The sequence below is a fragment of the Homarus americanus genome, unplaced genomic scaffold, assembly GCF_018991925.1.
Source record: "Homarus americanus isolate GMGI-L3 unplaced genomic scaffold, GMGI_Hamer_2.0 scaffold48595, whole genome shotgun sequence".
NCBI lineage: Eukaryota > Metazoa > Arthropoda > Malacostraca > Decapoda > Nephropidae > Homarus > Homarus americanus.
The window spans coordinates 283-16997 of NW_024738843.1; the positions used below are offsets into that span (position 1 = coordinate 283).

A 16715-nucleotide genomic window follows, 5' to 3' on the forward strand; every position below is an offset into this window, starting at 1 on the left:
GGCCCAAATTGTGTTTAACAGTGTCTTTGTTAGACGCGAGTTTGGCGAGGGCATCAACTCTGTCATGTTCTTTGAGGCCTGTGTGAGAAGGGATCAACAACAGTTTGATCTTGACACCTCCATCAACAAGGTCCACATTTGTGTCTGGCTTCACAGACAAATGCGTGACAACTTAAGTTAAGAGCAAGCAGGATAGAGAGTCAGTGATGACGAGACTGTCGGTGATGGTGATTTAAATAAATTTAATGGCTGAAAGTATGGCAACTAATTCTGTTTGTAGAATGGATGCCCACTTGTTAATTCTAATTCCTTTCTCAGTTACATTTCCATTAGGTTGATCATAACCTAACATCTTCATTTGCACTGAAAAGTGAGATAAGTCTCCTACCATTGGTGTTAGTGGTGGGGTCTTTTTCTTCATCATATAGATTACAGCTCCTCCCCGACTTACGACCTCCGACCACCCGGACATTCGACCGCCTGGTGTCCAGAAGACACATCTTCTGGGGCCTTGCATTTTTTGGGTGGGTGACTGTACCGCTGACACTTGAAGCATCTGGTCTGTCATGGCACGTAAGATCTCACTCAGACGTTGTCCCATCCCAGTGTGACCGTCTCTGGAAGTTTGTGGAAAAATCCAACTAGAGCCGAGGTGGATTTTCCGTCGGGTCTCTTAATTTCTCTCTTCGCGTCTATTTCTTCTTCTATGTGTTCTTTAATATCATTCTTGTTCATATGTTATACTTTGGCGTGGGAAATAGCTTCCCACACCTTAACGGGGCCGTCATCGATGACATTAAACGTTGCTAAGTTGTTTAGCCTGTCTCCAGTCACCGAAGTTGAGGGAGGCTGAGGACTGTGTGGCACTTCTAAGAAGTCAGCAATGACTGGGAGGCATAACCCTCTCACATAACCTCCAGTGTGACCAGCCAGGAACTCCTGGTTAAGTAGCCACTTCCTTTTTTATCATGACCCAGTTTGTCTCCAGCAAAGTAAAGGAATACAGATGTAAACCTTCCTTTTTTCTCTCCCTGGTGTTATCTCTATCAATACAGTACAGGCACCATCTACTTGTAGAGGTTTTCTATAAGTATATGCTGTTGTTTCTTCTCTAAAACACTGTCTGCTGTACTCGAGACTCCAGTATTGGTGGGACTGTGTTGGCTGATGCATGGCTGTGTACTCATGATCACATTTGTAAATAACTGACGGTCTTAATTTATATGGAAACAAGACTTTTATCAACAAAGTCATTTCATAAGTTTTGAATATATTCTATCTCAATATGCTGTAAAAAAATTTGGAGAGTGAAAATGTTTTTATATTCCTGGGAACTGCCATAGGGCGGGTACCCCTACCAATGAGTTGTTCCAATGATCTAGATTGGAAACTTGATCCACCAGGACTGCCTTTGGGTCTGTTGGTATAAACACAAACTGCTCCAATACTTAACAGTGACTGAAACAACTGTAAGACATTCTACTGTTCATGGTTTTGATAGTGAAGCTGATTTACATCATCAACTGTACTACAATATTTTAGATAACTGCCTTGGTGAACTCAATGCTGAGTTTGGTGAGCATAATATGAGATTACTTACAGTCATTTCTAGTCGTTGGCCAGAATCCAAGACTTGTTTATTACTTCCGGAAAATCTTGTCCAATTGGCTAAACTCATAGGTGTCGACACTGAGTCGTCTCTTCTGTTAAGTGAATGTCATGTTGCTAAGTGACTTATTGAAGAATTTTATTGCCCAGTTCTCAAAAACATTGGTGAAAATTTCAAGATATCATATCCTTTCTGAAATGGATTAACTCACATACACAAGCTTTATGCGGCTGCCCTCACATTTGGTACAAGCACTGCAATATGTGAACACTCCTTTTCAACTGTCACGTGCTTACACAATATAGGCATTCAATGACTCACCGTAGAAAAAGTAAGTTGGTCTTGACTGTATTTTGGGCAGACCTTACACAGAAATTGAACTTGGAGGAAAAAGCGGGAAAATTAAATTGTATTGAGTTAATTATCACTATCACATAATGAGTACAGTACTGTGTATATAGAAGTTATTAATGGAAGGAATATTTTCTCATTATTTCTCTGTTGTCATTTTTTCATAAACATCATCAGTTTTCATTATTGTCTTGTTGGTTATTTGAGAAAAATTAATTTACATTCAGTTGTTCATTGCTGTACTTCAGTTTATATAATTCTTTCCTGTAAATGTTATATACTTAAACTATCATTACATATATGTGTGTGTAGTTTAATAATTTATGAATTTATATACAGTATACATAAAATGTTGTGAGCTGACTCATTAGTTGTCATAAATAAAGTTAGTGTTCTGTTGTATAATTGGTTTTATTTCCAAATGGTTTCATTATAGAAATTACACCTAATAATGTCATATATGGCAGAGTCGTTAATAAATAATCTTGGCCCTCTTGGTCGTTGAACAAGCCCCCCCCCACTCGGCTATAAATCTGACAATGGGTCTTGCAGATAATTTACGATTTGATAAACAGCAACACCAACAAGAAGTCATAACTAAGGAGGGAAAATGAAATATAAGAACATAAGTTTCACTCATTAACCAATATTACTCAAAAGAAATTGGAAATGTATTTAAACTCATTATTATGGGATTTGATTCCAACAATATAATTCTCATAATTTATAATGTGCATAGAATAGGTTTAAGATCCTACTTAACCAAACGAAAAAATAAATAAGGGATTTGTGGAGATAATAGACTCATGAATCTGGATAGTAAAGCCTAAAAGAAAAAAACACAATCAATTTTATATACCCGTATATGGTAATAAAACCACCAATGTGAGGGTCTGTCATTTATTGACAAGTTAAGTACAGTATTACCGGAGTCAGTGTTTATTGGTTTAAGAGCGGACAACAACACAGGCTGCCACGTCATATTTTTTGGTAGATTGTTTACAGTAAATAGTTAATTTCTCTGTGTCAAAGAGCGTGGAGACATCATTTTAGTGTCACATGATCAGTTCTTCACCGTGTTTTACCCCGTACTCTCCGTCATCTTTCATGTCCTGCCCATTACAGGTGATTTATGTTCATAGAGAAGATATAAAAAAATACTGGTATTTATAATTAAAATAAAAAGTTGTGTTAATTTTTATTACGTAGTTAATATGATATTATGTCATTTGTTGCCACCCAAAATGTTTTGATAATTTTATGGTTGCAATCAGTAGTTTTGATCATTCTAAAACACTTTTCTTCTATGGCATTTCTGTCACAAATTAAGTTCTGTATAAGTGAGATATTTTACATTTTAGTTGCTGGTTTGTTAACCAATCAGATCTTGGCATAGTCCATCTGTTAGGCTAGTATGGTTTAGATTAGGTTATATATTCTATACTGGTGCAATCAATACAGTATACTTATATACTAATGCAAATTAATTACATACACTGTACACTCTTGTCCTATATGTAAATAGGAAATGTCAAATTTTCCCCTAAAATCAAAACTTTTTAATTTCTAAATTTGTACCAAAAAATTGCAAACAATAGAATCAAATCTATATAACATTTTACATCCATCAAGCATAATTTCAACTTCCAAATGTTTGGTGGTAACAAGTGAAATTTTACCATTAATACTACATCATCCACAGAACAACTGTGGATAATATGAATCAAATATAAACACAGTACTGTGGTACTAAGGGACTCCACCACCACTACCCAGTACAAGTTATGATGGTGTTATTTGACTGTGCTGGCTGGGCAAATATCCAAAGGGTATTTGACCGTTAGCTGCGGAGATTGTCTATGATTTTACTACGATTTTAATGGGATTGTGGACAGGATGGCTGTGGGCATTATTACACTAGTCATTACATAATAACTTAAATGTTAAATGCTTAATTATCTTCTGATACTCCAAGATGTCCCACTTCTCTTATGGACATATAATTGGGTTAGGTTAGATAAACATTTTTTAGTCTATACCTAAACTGTTAAACGTTGAGCTGTTGGTTTTCTTAATAAATAGATTTATAATTTAATCATGTTCTATCTTCCTTATCATTAATTTTACGTGTTCCTATCTCTACTTGGTCAATTGTGTTACAATAGTTTAAAGTTATCAATAAAATAATATGTAGTATATTCTGGGGCCACAAGAACTTGGTTTTATTTTAGAACCCTTCAAAATATTATATTATATTTATAATTGTTAGTCAAATTGAAACAAATTTATACAGTAAAACCATTCATAAATATATTGAATAATAATTACTCACATACAATAATATGATATATAACTGGGGGTCAAATAGTGCTATAAGCCGTGCCTACCTGTTGCTCCTGCCAGCAGACCAACACCCACACACACACAGCAAGTCTCTTACCTTGTCCAATATGTCCTCACAACTATTATAAGGCTCTCTCTCTCTTACACCACCATAATCCCTGCACACTTATCATTCATACTAAAACACAAATGAGTCCTCACAATACAATATTACACCAATACAAACCAATTTTCTTCAGAATATTTTTTTCAGATGCTGCTATATTTGCGGAGGGCACCTGCACTCTTCCTCTGCTCACTCTCTCTGTCTCATCCTGTTTGCCTCCCATCCCAGGGTTGGGTTGGATGATGGGGAAAGATGAGATAAACCAAATATGAGGATTGGTGGAGGAAGGTGGTGTGGAATTGAGTGGGGAGGGAGAGGAGGGGGTGGGAGTGTTGGGTATAAGGAAAGGTGTGAGAGAGGGTGAGTGTATGGATGGGAGTGAGGGTGTGTGTGGGGGAGGTCCTCCCATACACACACCCTCACTCTCACCCTCTCTCACACACCCAACCTCCCACCTTTAATGCGTGTGGATGGGACTAAGGTTTTCTCATTTCTTTCAGATTGTGCGCCTCCGAGGTGAACGTCTGACTGAAGTGAACATGTGGCTGGTCGAGAACTCCTCCAAACAGGTAAAGTACTTATGACAATATATAATGTCTATATGCAAGTATTTATGAATGTTATGTTTTAAAGTTTTTTGTATTCCAGGTTTGTTTGTGTGGCTGACTGGACCTACTACAAGGTGCTTCTTGCAGGTAATAAAGGTAAAGTTTTTCAAGTTATAGTTGATAGCACTAACAGCACCGTAGTTAGACGTAGAATGCACAGTAGTAACTCCGCCTTGTTCAGTCGAACATGCCGGTCCCAAGCCCGGATAAAGGAGGAGGGCTACTGCAGTGTTGTATCTACCATCGCCACCTAACAAACTTACATTATAAATTGTTCTGAAAAAGGTAATATTTTCTGTCAGCAACATAGAAAAAAATTACATATGTACTGTACATTGTGTACTATGTTTTTATATCTTTGTAGATAGGTAATACAAAATAAAGAATTGAATATACAGTATATTTTTTATTTTCATATGTATACACTACACATTTATTGCAATATACAATAACAGTCCAGAAGCTGATACAGAAATACAAAATATCCTTGGTCATATAGCCTGGTTTTATACCTGCACTGTCTAGGTACAGTATATATCAATTTACTGGCTATTCCTGCAGTCTTATGTTCTTAAACCTACATTACCAAATATTAGCACAGAAGAAAATCAGAGAAAACTTGTAATGATTGGCAACATCACTAGATATCTTTCTCCAGTGTCCCAAGAAATCACATTACAGTACCACTACCATTATTATTTCTCGGCAGATACATCAGTGATGGTGAGGCCGTCACATTACCAGCGGTTGTGGATTTCACAATTCAACCCTTATATTGCAGACTCCACATAAGGTGAGTTTATTTCACTAGACCTTAAGGTTTTATAAAGTATCTTGTCAGGTTTTGGTCCTACACAAAATTTAGCTTTAGATAATAATGGAAGTCTTGTACTTTGTGAATAATTTTGGCCAGGCACAGTACAGATATATTTCTAAATTTATCCGTTACCAAGTCTTTAGGGGGCGGGGTGGGGTGGTAGGGGGATGGGGGTTCATAAGTTGTTTATTACAATTTTACAAGATTTTTTCTTCTATATTTTCAGGTAAAACACTTCCATTCAGCAATTGGTGTGCAGTGTCCAGATTGTCAACATTTAGTAAGTAAAATTCTTACTGTACTTTACTTTCATTTACTGTATATACAATACTTTCAAATTAATAACATGTATGCAATAAAAAATGTTCTTTACGGTCATGGCCGATGAATTTCAAAATGAACACGAGACGTCCGTTCTCTCGGTAAGGTTGTCAAAATCCTTTGTCCGAGGCGTCAGTAACTTAGATGCATTATTTGTGCCATCTGTGGGTATCTAGTAGTTTTGATTACATGTACCCAATAGGGCATCACATGGGCATTAGTTTGTAACAGTTGTACGTACAATGAATGGCACTTTGATGTCAATTGGTGATAATTATATGTAATTAATGTATATATCATGTTCTAAGTTACCCAGAAGCCATCATGTGGGTGAATCCAAGTTGATCACTTTAGTTCATGTTTCAGGTATAGTTTACAGTTCTACTGAACTTGTGGTTTATTTAGATCATTATCATTCAACTTCGGAATATGAAACGTAAAGTTTATTCAATATTTATTTATTTATTTTATTATACACAGACATTGTAGGAGTACAAACCATACAAACGCCTCCCCCGGTACAAACGCCTCCCCCGGTACAAACGCCTCCCCCGGTACAAACGCCTCCCCCGGTACAAACGCCTCCCCCTGGTACAAACGCCATCCCTCAACAAGCCACCAGAGGCCTTCCCACACTGAACAACAATTACATATTACATTTAATTTTACAAACCACTAAGAGAAATGGATCCGTGCGAGATATTCAAACCTCTCACAATCCGTTTGATTGATGTCCGTGTATCTCGTTTTACACCTTGCTGATACTTCACCTGTGGACGAATAATATACAGTATTATAAAATGGAAATTTTTTGCAACCACAACCAAACTGTGACTACCACTGTAGTTAATAATGCTACTGTACATAATGTATCTTGTTATTTTTAATACTTTGTGTGGCTTTAATCAAGGTCCACTCCTACAGTCTTGAATGCATTAGTACAGTACTTTAAGTATTTTCTCAAGTTTTGCTAAATTATAACAAAAATATTTCCGTAATACTTAACTTTCACAGTACACTATTCTTACAGTAGTGTACAGAACACCAATTCTGTTCTTTCTTAGTAAGGTGGTAGTCCTCAAGGTGTGGGATGCTAGACAGTCGTGGTCACCTTGTTGTGTCTGGTCCATCTATCTTGTACACCAACCACCTGCAACGTGATTATATTTGTTTTTAGATACTCTACATCTGAATTAATTAAGCTATTTTATATCACAACCAATACACAATATTGAGGTTAACTTGTACTGTATGTTCTTAAATGCACTATTTTAAGTAATATATCAAGTTTTGCTAAATTATATAAAAAAGGTTTCAGTAATACTTAACTTTTACATTACAGTACACTATTCTTAACAGTAGTGTACAGAACACCAATTCTGTTCTTTCTTAGTAAGGTGGTAGTCATCAAGGTGTGGGATGCTGGACAGTAGTGGTCACCTTGTTGTGTCTGGTCCATCTATCTTGTACACCAACCACCTGCAACATGATTATATTTGTTTTTAGATACTCTACATCCGAATTAATTAAGCTATTTTATATCACAACCAATACACAATATTGAGGTTAACTTGTACTGTATGTTCTTAAATGCACTATTTTAAGTAATATATCAAGTTTTGCTAAATTATATAAAAAAGGTTTCAGTAATACTTAACTTTTACATTACAGTACTGTACACTATTCTTAACAGTAGTGTACAGAACACCAATTCTGTTCTTTCTTAGTAAGGTGGTAGTCCTCATGGTGTGGGATGCTGGACAGTAGTGGTCACGTTGTGTCTGGTCCTTCTATCTTGTACACCAACCACCTGCAACATGATTATATTTGTTTTTAAGAATATACATCTCTGAGTAATTAAACTATTTTTTATATACGTATTTACATATTGAGGAATTTGCTTGTTTTTTCTGTATGTTCTTAAATGCACTATTTTAAGTAATATATCAAGTTTTGCTAAATTATATAAAAAAGGTTTCAGTAATACTTAACTTTTACATTACAGTACACTATTCTTAACAGTAGTGTACAGTACACCAATTCTGTTCTTTCTTAGTAAGGTGGTAGTCATCAAGGTGTGGGATGCTAGACAGTCGTGGTCACCTTGTTGTGTCTGGTCCATCTATCTTGTACACCAACCACCTGCAACATGAATATATTTGTTTTTAGATACTCTACATCTGAATTAATTAAGCTATTTTATATCTGTGATAATACCACAATATTAAGTTCGCTTGCCTTGTTTGGTATATTTGCAGAAGCCTGTTTTTAAATATATAAAAGTTTCATTGTGCTGCTTTTACATTACAGTACATTATTCTTAACAGTAGTGTACAGAACACCAATTCTGTTCTTTCTCAGTAAGGTGGTAGTCCTCAAGGTGTGGGATGCTAGACAGTCGTGGTCACCTTGTTGTGTCTGGTCCATCTATCTTGTACACCAACCACCTGCAACATGGTTTGGATTTAGATCAATCTTAATTAGCCTTAATGTATTAATACCAATACACAACATTTACTCCAGAATTTCTTGGAATCTAAACTTGCATTCTTATATATATATGTGATATATCCGTACACTCAAACACCCTCCTATATCACCTTACACAGGAGCATTGTCCTTCTCACTTTTGGCTGCAGCAGTCTTCATCTAGGCATCATCCCCCACATGCCTTCATAGTACATGCTATTTTTTGCATCACATTTTTAACATGCACACCATTCACCATTGCTTGAGCACACCACCATCCATGCATGCATGAGCGCCCCCACTGTACGAGCTCCCTTCCACTATACGAGGCCCCCACCCCCACTGTACGAGGCGCCCCCCCCCATTGTACGAGCGCCCCTCCACTGTACGAGCGCCCCTCCACTGTACGAGCGCCCCTCCACCGCCCAATGCTCCTCCTTTCCAACCCTTCACACAAAGTAAGTCCCTCCTCTTGAGTCTTACTTCCAGTAGTTTTTGGGGATGGCCATACTAAGATACACAAGTAATTTACCTAAGAAGGCTTAAGTAACATGCTGGGTGTTACATCTTGCTCAAGGTGTCGGTCACTTCCTCTACATTGGCATTCACGTACGTCAGCTGTCACCTGCAACATGTTTAAAGTTGTAATTTATGTACACTGAAGATTAAACATACAATTTCCATCTACCACCAGACTACATGTACTTATACTGTCCCTAATTGTTTATTTAAATACCTTATCTACAAAAGATCTTATTTTAAGTTGCATTAGTGTTTTAGTTTTCTTGATACCTCAACAACTAACATTTACCACAACAATAGTATAGCCAATCATAACAAGCCTTCATCACCAATACTGCTACACTACTAAATCTCTCCACACTGCTTCATACACAACAGTTTACCACTGTTCACTTACTGAATCCTCCCTCCCACCCCTCAAGCCCCCTTAGGTATTCCCCTTGACAACTTGGTCACATTTAGCTTGAATGAAAAACTTTACCAACACACCTGCTCACCCCATATGCCAACACACAAGCCATATTGTCCCCCCCACCCTAATTACAACAAGCCACACCCACACAATGTTTAATGATTTCACAAGTCCCACAAGCTTCCCTTGCCTAAATAAAACTCATTAAGTTGACTTTACCTGTTCTGGCATTTTAAGTTATTTCTCCTTAGGTTCAGTATGATGTTACTTCTGGCCAGCTTAACCTGAGGAGAAAGTCAGTACAGTACACGATTAGATTTTGAAAAGGAAACTGCAAAGTACGCAAGCTATTGATTTTTAATAATTTAAACAAGTGAAATTTTTTCTAGCTTAACTTTCTGAATTCATGATCAGTTAACATGTGGCAAATTTTAAGTTACATTCTTTAATATATTTGTTATCCAATATATAAACTATATAATAGGTAACTTAATATTAATTTGGGTTAGTCTAGATTAGTTACATTTAATCTATGTTAGGCTGATTAGGTTAGTTAATTTGTTAGTTAAAACCCACCTACTAACAACCAGCTTTACTTACTATTAATCACATTACTACTACTAATGCTCACTAATACTGTAACTAATTGGCATTTAGTCCTGTACATTTTTATAGCACTTTATTAAGCTTTCCCAAATCTCTACAGCTAATCTTAATTTGACTCCCAGCTCAGTTTATCTAGACAGTCCACACAGCTCTCCAGAGCCCGTTGTAAAATTGCAGTTTCGTCGAATATGCCCTCGTAGTTTAGAAATTCTTTTATCCTTTGTATTTTGGGTCGATTCAATGGAATGTGGCCTTTATTTCCAGGGGAAAGCACCCTCTTTAGAATTATATCCCCCCCCCCCCTCCCAAAAAAAAAGCATGGAAACCTTTAAAACTCCTTTCTGACATTCTTTGCTCCCTGGTTAAAATGGTGTTAGAAATACTCCAATAAGGAGATCTATGGGGATGGTTAAAAGTCAGGTGTGTACTGGCCGAAACTGCAATAATACCGAGCCCTCCAACACACACACAGTCCTCCAACACACACACACAGTCCTCCAACACACACACAGTCCTCCAACACACACACAGTCCTCCAACACACACACACAGTCCTCCAACACACACACAGTCCTCCAACACACAGTCCTCCAGCACACAGTCCTCCAACACACACGGATCCTCCAACACACACACAGTCCTCCAACACACACACACAGGCCTCCAACACACACACACAGGCCTCCAAAAAACACACACACACACAGGCCTCCAACAGCACACAGGCCTCCAACACACACACACACACACACACACACACACAGTCCTCCAACACACACACAGTCAACCAGAGCCCTCCAACATGCACAGTCAGCCAGGTCCCACACACACCCTCCACTGCCCAGTGTAGGAGCACAGTGTTGAGTGGTTTATGGGGTGACCATAATAGCCAAGATAATATATAAGTAACTTAACTGATGAGGCTGAAGTAACATGCTGGGTGTTAAATCTTGCTCAAGGTTGTCACTTCTCCATTGGCCTTCAGGTACACCAGCTGTCACCTGCAACATGCTTAAAGTTGTAATTTACGTAGAATGAAAATTAAACTTGCAACTTCCATCTACCACTACACCACGTGTACTTACTGTCCCCAACTGTTTACATAAACCATTACCTCCACACTAAAACTATAGCATTTTTAGACCTCATGGTGTTCTCCCGACCTCCGTAAAGTGTCATTAGTGCAAGAACGAATGTAAGTGTCGCCAGGACCAACATGTGGTAACTCCAGCGAGAACCAGGCCAATAAGGTAAGAAATAAGTGATTCCAACATATGGTGAGTCAGTTAGATTAGGTCCGGTTTATGTTTTTATAGGGGTTTTTTTTTTGCATTTTGCATTCGCGGAGCCAATATTTTTTTCGGAAAACGCCTCACCAAAAAAATTATAAAAAACGGCCAATTTCCGACGGAAATGGAGGTCATAACCGATCTAAACACAAATACGCTAAAAATATTTTGTTTTACTTTCTAATTGTTGTGTGCACATATAAATGTACGTTTTTTCACAAGGAGACAACCAAGGAACCTCCAGGTTACGTTACGTTACGTTGTTAGGTTAGTCATGGTGCTTTTTGGTTGTTGACCAATGGGTTTTTCCGATTGTACAATCCATGGTTGTCCACTTTTAAAAAATTACCAGGAACCTTAATGTTGCGGGATTTAATATATACTGTATTCTGAAACGTCTCGCCGCCTAGCCTAGCCTAGCCCGCCCGGCCTCGGCCCTCCCGGCTCCTCGCCCTGCCTTGCTCCCTGCCTAGCCTCGCCCCGCCCGGCTCCCTACCTCGCCTAGCCTAGCCTCGCCCGGCTCCCTACCTCGCCCCGATTCCTACCTCGCCAGGCTCCTTACCTCACCTCGACCCGATTCCTACCTCGCCTCACCTCGCCCGGCTCCCTACCTCTGCCCCACCCCCGCCCGGCCCCCCACCCCACCACCTGGTCTCCCCACCTCACACCTCGCCCTGGCTTCCCACTCACACTCCTCACCTCACTTCGCCCGGCTCCCCATCTGCCTGCCTCGCCAGCCCCTCACCCCCACCTCCCACCCTCGCCTGGCTCCTCCCACTCCCACCCCGCCCGGCTCCCTACCCCACCTCACCACGCCCGGCTCCCCACTCCTTCACTCCTACCACGCCCGGCTCCCACCACCTCACCACGCCCGGCCCCCACCTCACTCCCACCACGCCCGGCTCCCCACCACCCCACCACGCCCGGCCCCCACCACCACCCCGCCCGGCTCACCTCACCCCACCACGCCCGGCTCCCCCACCCCACCTCACCACGCCCGGCTCCCACTCCCACCCCACCCGGCCCCACCACCTCACCACGCCCGGCCCCACCCCACCTCACCACGCCCGGCTCCCCACCTCACCTCACCACGCCTGGCCTCTGTCTCCCACCTCACCACGCCCGGCTCCCTACCTCACCTCACCACGCCCGGCTCCCTACCTCACCTCACCACGCCCGGCTCCCTACCTCACCTCACCACGCCCGGCTCCCTACCTCGCCTCGCCCGGCTCCCTGCCTCGCCCCGCCCGGCTCCCTGCCTCGCCCCGCCCGGCTCCCTACCTCGCCTCGCCCGGTTAGAACCCTTAATAAATTGTTTCAACTCCCAGAAATCGTAGCTAAAGAGTAACCAAAGAACTAGCCATTAAAAAATACATATTAATTCCGCAAAAAAATACTTATATTTGTTAAATCTAGTCAATGCGGCGCAGTTTTCAATGGTGAATACAGTGGTGGTGATGAACGTTTGGGGAACTACGTAGTTATTGAGTTATGACCACCCGGCTCCCCCATAAGTGTGTTGGGCTTCGAAGCAATAAATAAAAATTAAATAAAACCGTAATCTAACCCAATCTGGTCATTGTACTCACTTACTGGTTAATTATTACCTAAATACTGATGAACGGTTTACGCTCGTTACTCACTACCGGCTCATAGTTTAGGCTCGTTTGTCAGGACTCATTTGGCGGTATATTTGCCTAAAACATTAAGAAATTACTGGTTAGACGTTAGAGAGCCACTTAATATAATACTAAACCATATTAATGTATTTGTTGAAGCTGCAAAGTAGGTACCATGGGCCTTAGAGCCCAGTGAAACTTGGGGATACGACCCTATGAGGCAAGTGAACTGTAACAACCGGCCGGCAGGTTTTTTACTTAAATCAGCATTTATTACGCCATAATTAAGTATATTAAACACTACTCAAAAGAATAACCATTTCTCTTGGCCATTTTGACTGTAGGATGTCGGGCAAAAAATGTACACGTATATAAAGGAGACTAGAGGAGCGGTGCTTACCTGCCTGTCAGCTGCAGTCAGTGAGTGGCGAGTGGTCGGTGAGGAAAGAGACGGAGGTGAGTTAGTCGAGGCCTTTTATAGGAAGGTTCAGAGTGACGTCACAGAGCTTCATTGAATCATTTTTTTTGCTTCATTGAATCATTTTTTTGCTTCATTGAAGCATTTGAAGCTTCGAACCTGTATATACGTTAAAATACGTAAAAACGTCAAATTTGTGGCCCGATTTCACTTTTCATTAACTTTAAGGGTATAATACAACGTAAATAGTGTCCCAGAAGGAAAATCAGACCCCCCTGTGCCCCTAAAGCCTACTTACTGAAGTACTTTTGGGGTAACTATTATATTTAATCACAGAAAACGGAGCAGGGGTAACTATTATATTTAATCACAGAAACGGAGCAGGGGTAACTATTATATTTAATCACACAAAACGGAGCAGGGGTAACTATTATATTTAATCAGTGTTCAGTCGCAGCCAATATATTAAATATTGACCTCATACATAATTTTTATAATTTTTCTATTAAATTTGTTTATATCTTGACAGTCTCGGTCTGTCCTTCACTGCCGACAACAGTATTGAAGTAGTTAGGTTGGTTGGTGATAGTGAGATGAACGCATTAGCTCAGAGGTTAAGAGTACTGCTTACTGTTCATGGTGGTCATATACTCCTATTGGTATTATTTTTGGTTATGTGTGTATTCTTAGCCCTTATCAGCCGCTTTAACAAGAGTTTTATTGTGTATATAATGTGCTTTATTTATTAACAGCTTTTAGGAGTATTACAATATTGAAAACGATCGTATTTTTATTATTATTAACAAGTCATTATTTTATGCTGTCAGTCCATTAATTTACATATGACGTCTCAGTAAGGTTAAACTGGAACAATTTCAACAGTTTTATTGATCTTTATTGGGAATTTATCACATGTTCAGGAAAAATACATCATGGATACTAGAGTTGAACACTTGGAGGCTTTATTAATACATTACACCATAAAACAAGAGAAACAATATTTGTAATACAATAAAGTACACATTAGGGTATGAACTACACATACAAGAATATTATATAGTACATAATGTAATAGACCTAAGAGGGTGACACAAGAAGCCAGAAGAAATCTGCGGTCAGGTTGTATTAGGGTGATTAATCTAAAGTTTGTTCACTGAAATTTTAATATATAGAAAAAAAAATATTTTTTTAACAAATAACGGAGCTACTGAAGTATGTGGTCTATAGAGCTGGAGCTACTGAAGTATGTGGTCTACAGAGTTGGTGCTACTGTAGTATGTGGTTTACAGAGCTGGAGCTACTGTAGTATGTGATCTACAGAGCTGGTGCTACTGTAGTATGTGGTCTACAGAGCTGGAGTTACTGAAGTATGTGGTCTACAGAGTTGGTGCTACTGTAGTATGTGGTCTACCGAGCTGGAGTTGTGTCTACCAGGATATTTACACTGTAGCATCCATGAACCTAGCCTAACGTAGGTGATGTTATGTTATGTTAAGTTGTGTTAATGGATGGTTTAGTGTAAATATCCCGGTAGACACAGCTCCAGCTCGGTAGACCACATACTAAGGTAGCTCTAGCTCTGTAGACCACATACTACAGTGCCCCCTGTCATCTGGTGACGGTGGTAGCGGTGGTGCTTCAGTCACCTGGTGTTCTTGGCGGTGATGTAGCCTCCTGTCATCTGGTGGTGGTGCCTCAGACATCTGGTGTTGTTGGTGGAGATGTAGCCTCCTGTCATTTGGTGGTGGTACCTCAGTCACCTGGTGTTGATGGTGGTAATGTAGCCTCCTGTCATCTGGTGGTGATGGTGGTGATGTAGCCTCCTGTCATCTGGTGTTGTTGGTGGTGATGTAGCCTCCTGTCATCTGGTGGTGGTGCCTCAGACATCTGGTGTTGATGGTGGTGATGTAGCCTCCTGTCATCTGCTGGTGGTGGTGGTGCCTCAGTCACCTGGTGTTGATGGTGGTAATGCCAGCCTCCTGTCATCTGAGTGGTGATGGTGGTGATGTAGCCTCCTGTCATCTGGTGGTGGTGGTGATGTAGCCTTCTGTCATCTGGTGGTGATATTGCCTTCTGTTATTTGGTGGTGGTGGTGATGTAGCCTTCTCTCATCTGGAGTGGTGGTGATGTGCCTGTTATTTGGTGGTGGTGGTGGTGAGTGTAGCCTCCTGTCATCTGAATGACAGTGATGTAGCCTCCTGTCATCTAGTGGTGGTGAGTGGTGTGTAGCCTCCTGTCATCTGTGGTGGTGTGATGTAGCCTTCTGTCATCTGGTGGTGGTAGTGATGTAGCCTTCTCTCATCTGAGTGAGGTGGTGATGCTACCGCCTTCTGTTATTTTAGTGGTGGTGGTGGTGATGTAGCCTCCTGTCTCATCTGGTGGTGGTGGTAATGTAGCCTCAGTCATCTGGTGGTGGTGGTGGTGATGCTTAGCCTCCTGTCATCTGGTGGTGGTGATTGATGTAGCCTCCTGTCATCTGGTGGTGGTGGTGGTGATCTTAGCCTCCTGTCATCTGGTGGTGGTGGTGATGTAGCCTTCTGTTGTTGGTGTGGTGGTGATGTAGCCTTCTCTCATCTGGTGGTGGTGATATTGCCTTCTGTTATTTGGTGGTGGTGGTGGTGATGTAGCCTCCTGTCATCTGGTGGTGGTGGTGATGTAGCCTTCTGTTATCTAGTGGTGGTGGTGGTAATGTAGCCTCCAGGCATCTGGTTTTGGTGATGTAGCCTTCTGTCATCTGGTGTTGGTGGTGAAGTAGCCTCTGCCATCAGTCTGTCCCTTGTTCTTCACTTCTGTAAGGTTAGATGATATGAATAGTTATACAGATTTAATGATAAATGGATAGATTCACAGACTTACTAATTGGCAAAGCCATTGGATACTTATTTACAGTAGGGTCCTTTACTTAGGCTAAGTCTCTAAAAAGTAATAGTATGTCTACAGGAGAAATAGTGAAGAGTTTTCTGATAAATTTAACAAGTATTACATTGCACTTGGACTAACTGAGGTTGGCAGATCACTTCAACAATATAATATTTTGTGGTTAATACAGAAACAGCTTCATCTGTTATGTATTTTTTACTTTTAGCTATGAATTATCTTACACTATTATTGGTTTTGATGTAGTTTGATAACTTGTTTCAGTCTTTTATAGCTGTGAAGAAGAAAGTGTTTTTTGCTTGACGGCAAACACCAGGTACAGTACTGTACAGCACAGTACTGTATACC

At 40.3% G+C, this 16715-nt stretch overlaps 2 long non-coding RNA genes across 3 annotated transcripts; one reads left to right on the top strand and one right to left on the bottom strand.

Annotated features, from left to right (window-relative positions):
• The first annotated feature begins 4775 nt into the window (after positions 1-4775).
• Positions 4776-9966, top strand: LOC121874370. 2 transcript variants are annotated; one of them, XR_006090396.1, is made up of 4 exons: positions 4776-5104; positions 5727-5810; positions 6061-6114; positions 9810-9966. It is a non-coding gene; the product is annotated as an uncharacterized LOC121874370 (long non-coding RNA). The 2 variants fall into 2 exon arrangements; XR_006090395.1 differs by having other exon boundaries at positions 4777-5113.
• Positions 8541-9903, bottom strand: LOC121874371. Its single transcript, XR_006090397.1, has 3 exons — positions 9778-9903; positions 9157-9249; positions 8541-8602 (listed from the first exon to the last, which is right to left on the bottom strand). It is a non-coding gene; the product is annotated as an uncharacterized LOC121874371 (long non-coding RNA).
• Positions 9967-16715: the final 6749 nt, after the last annotated feature.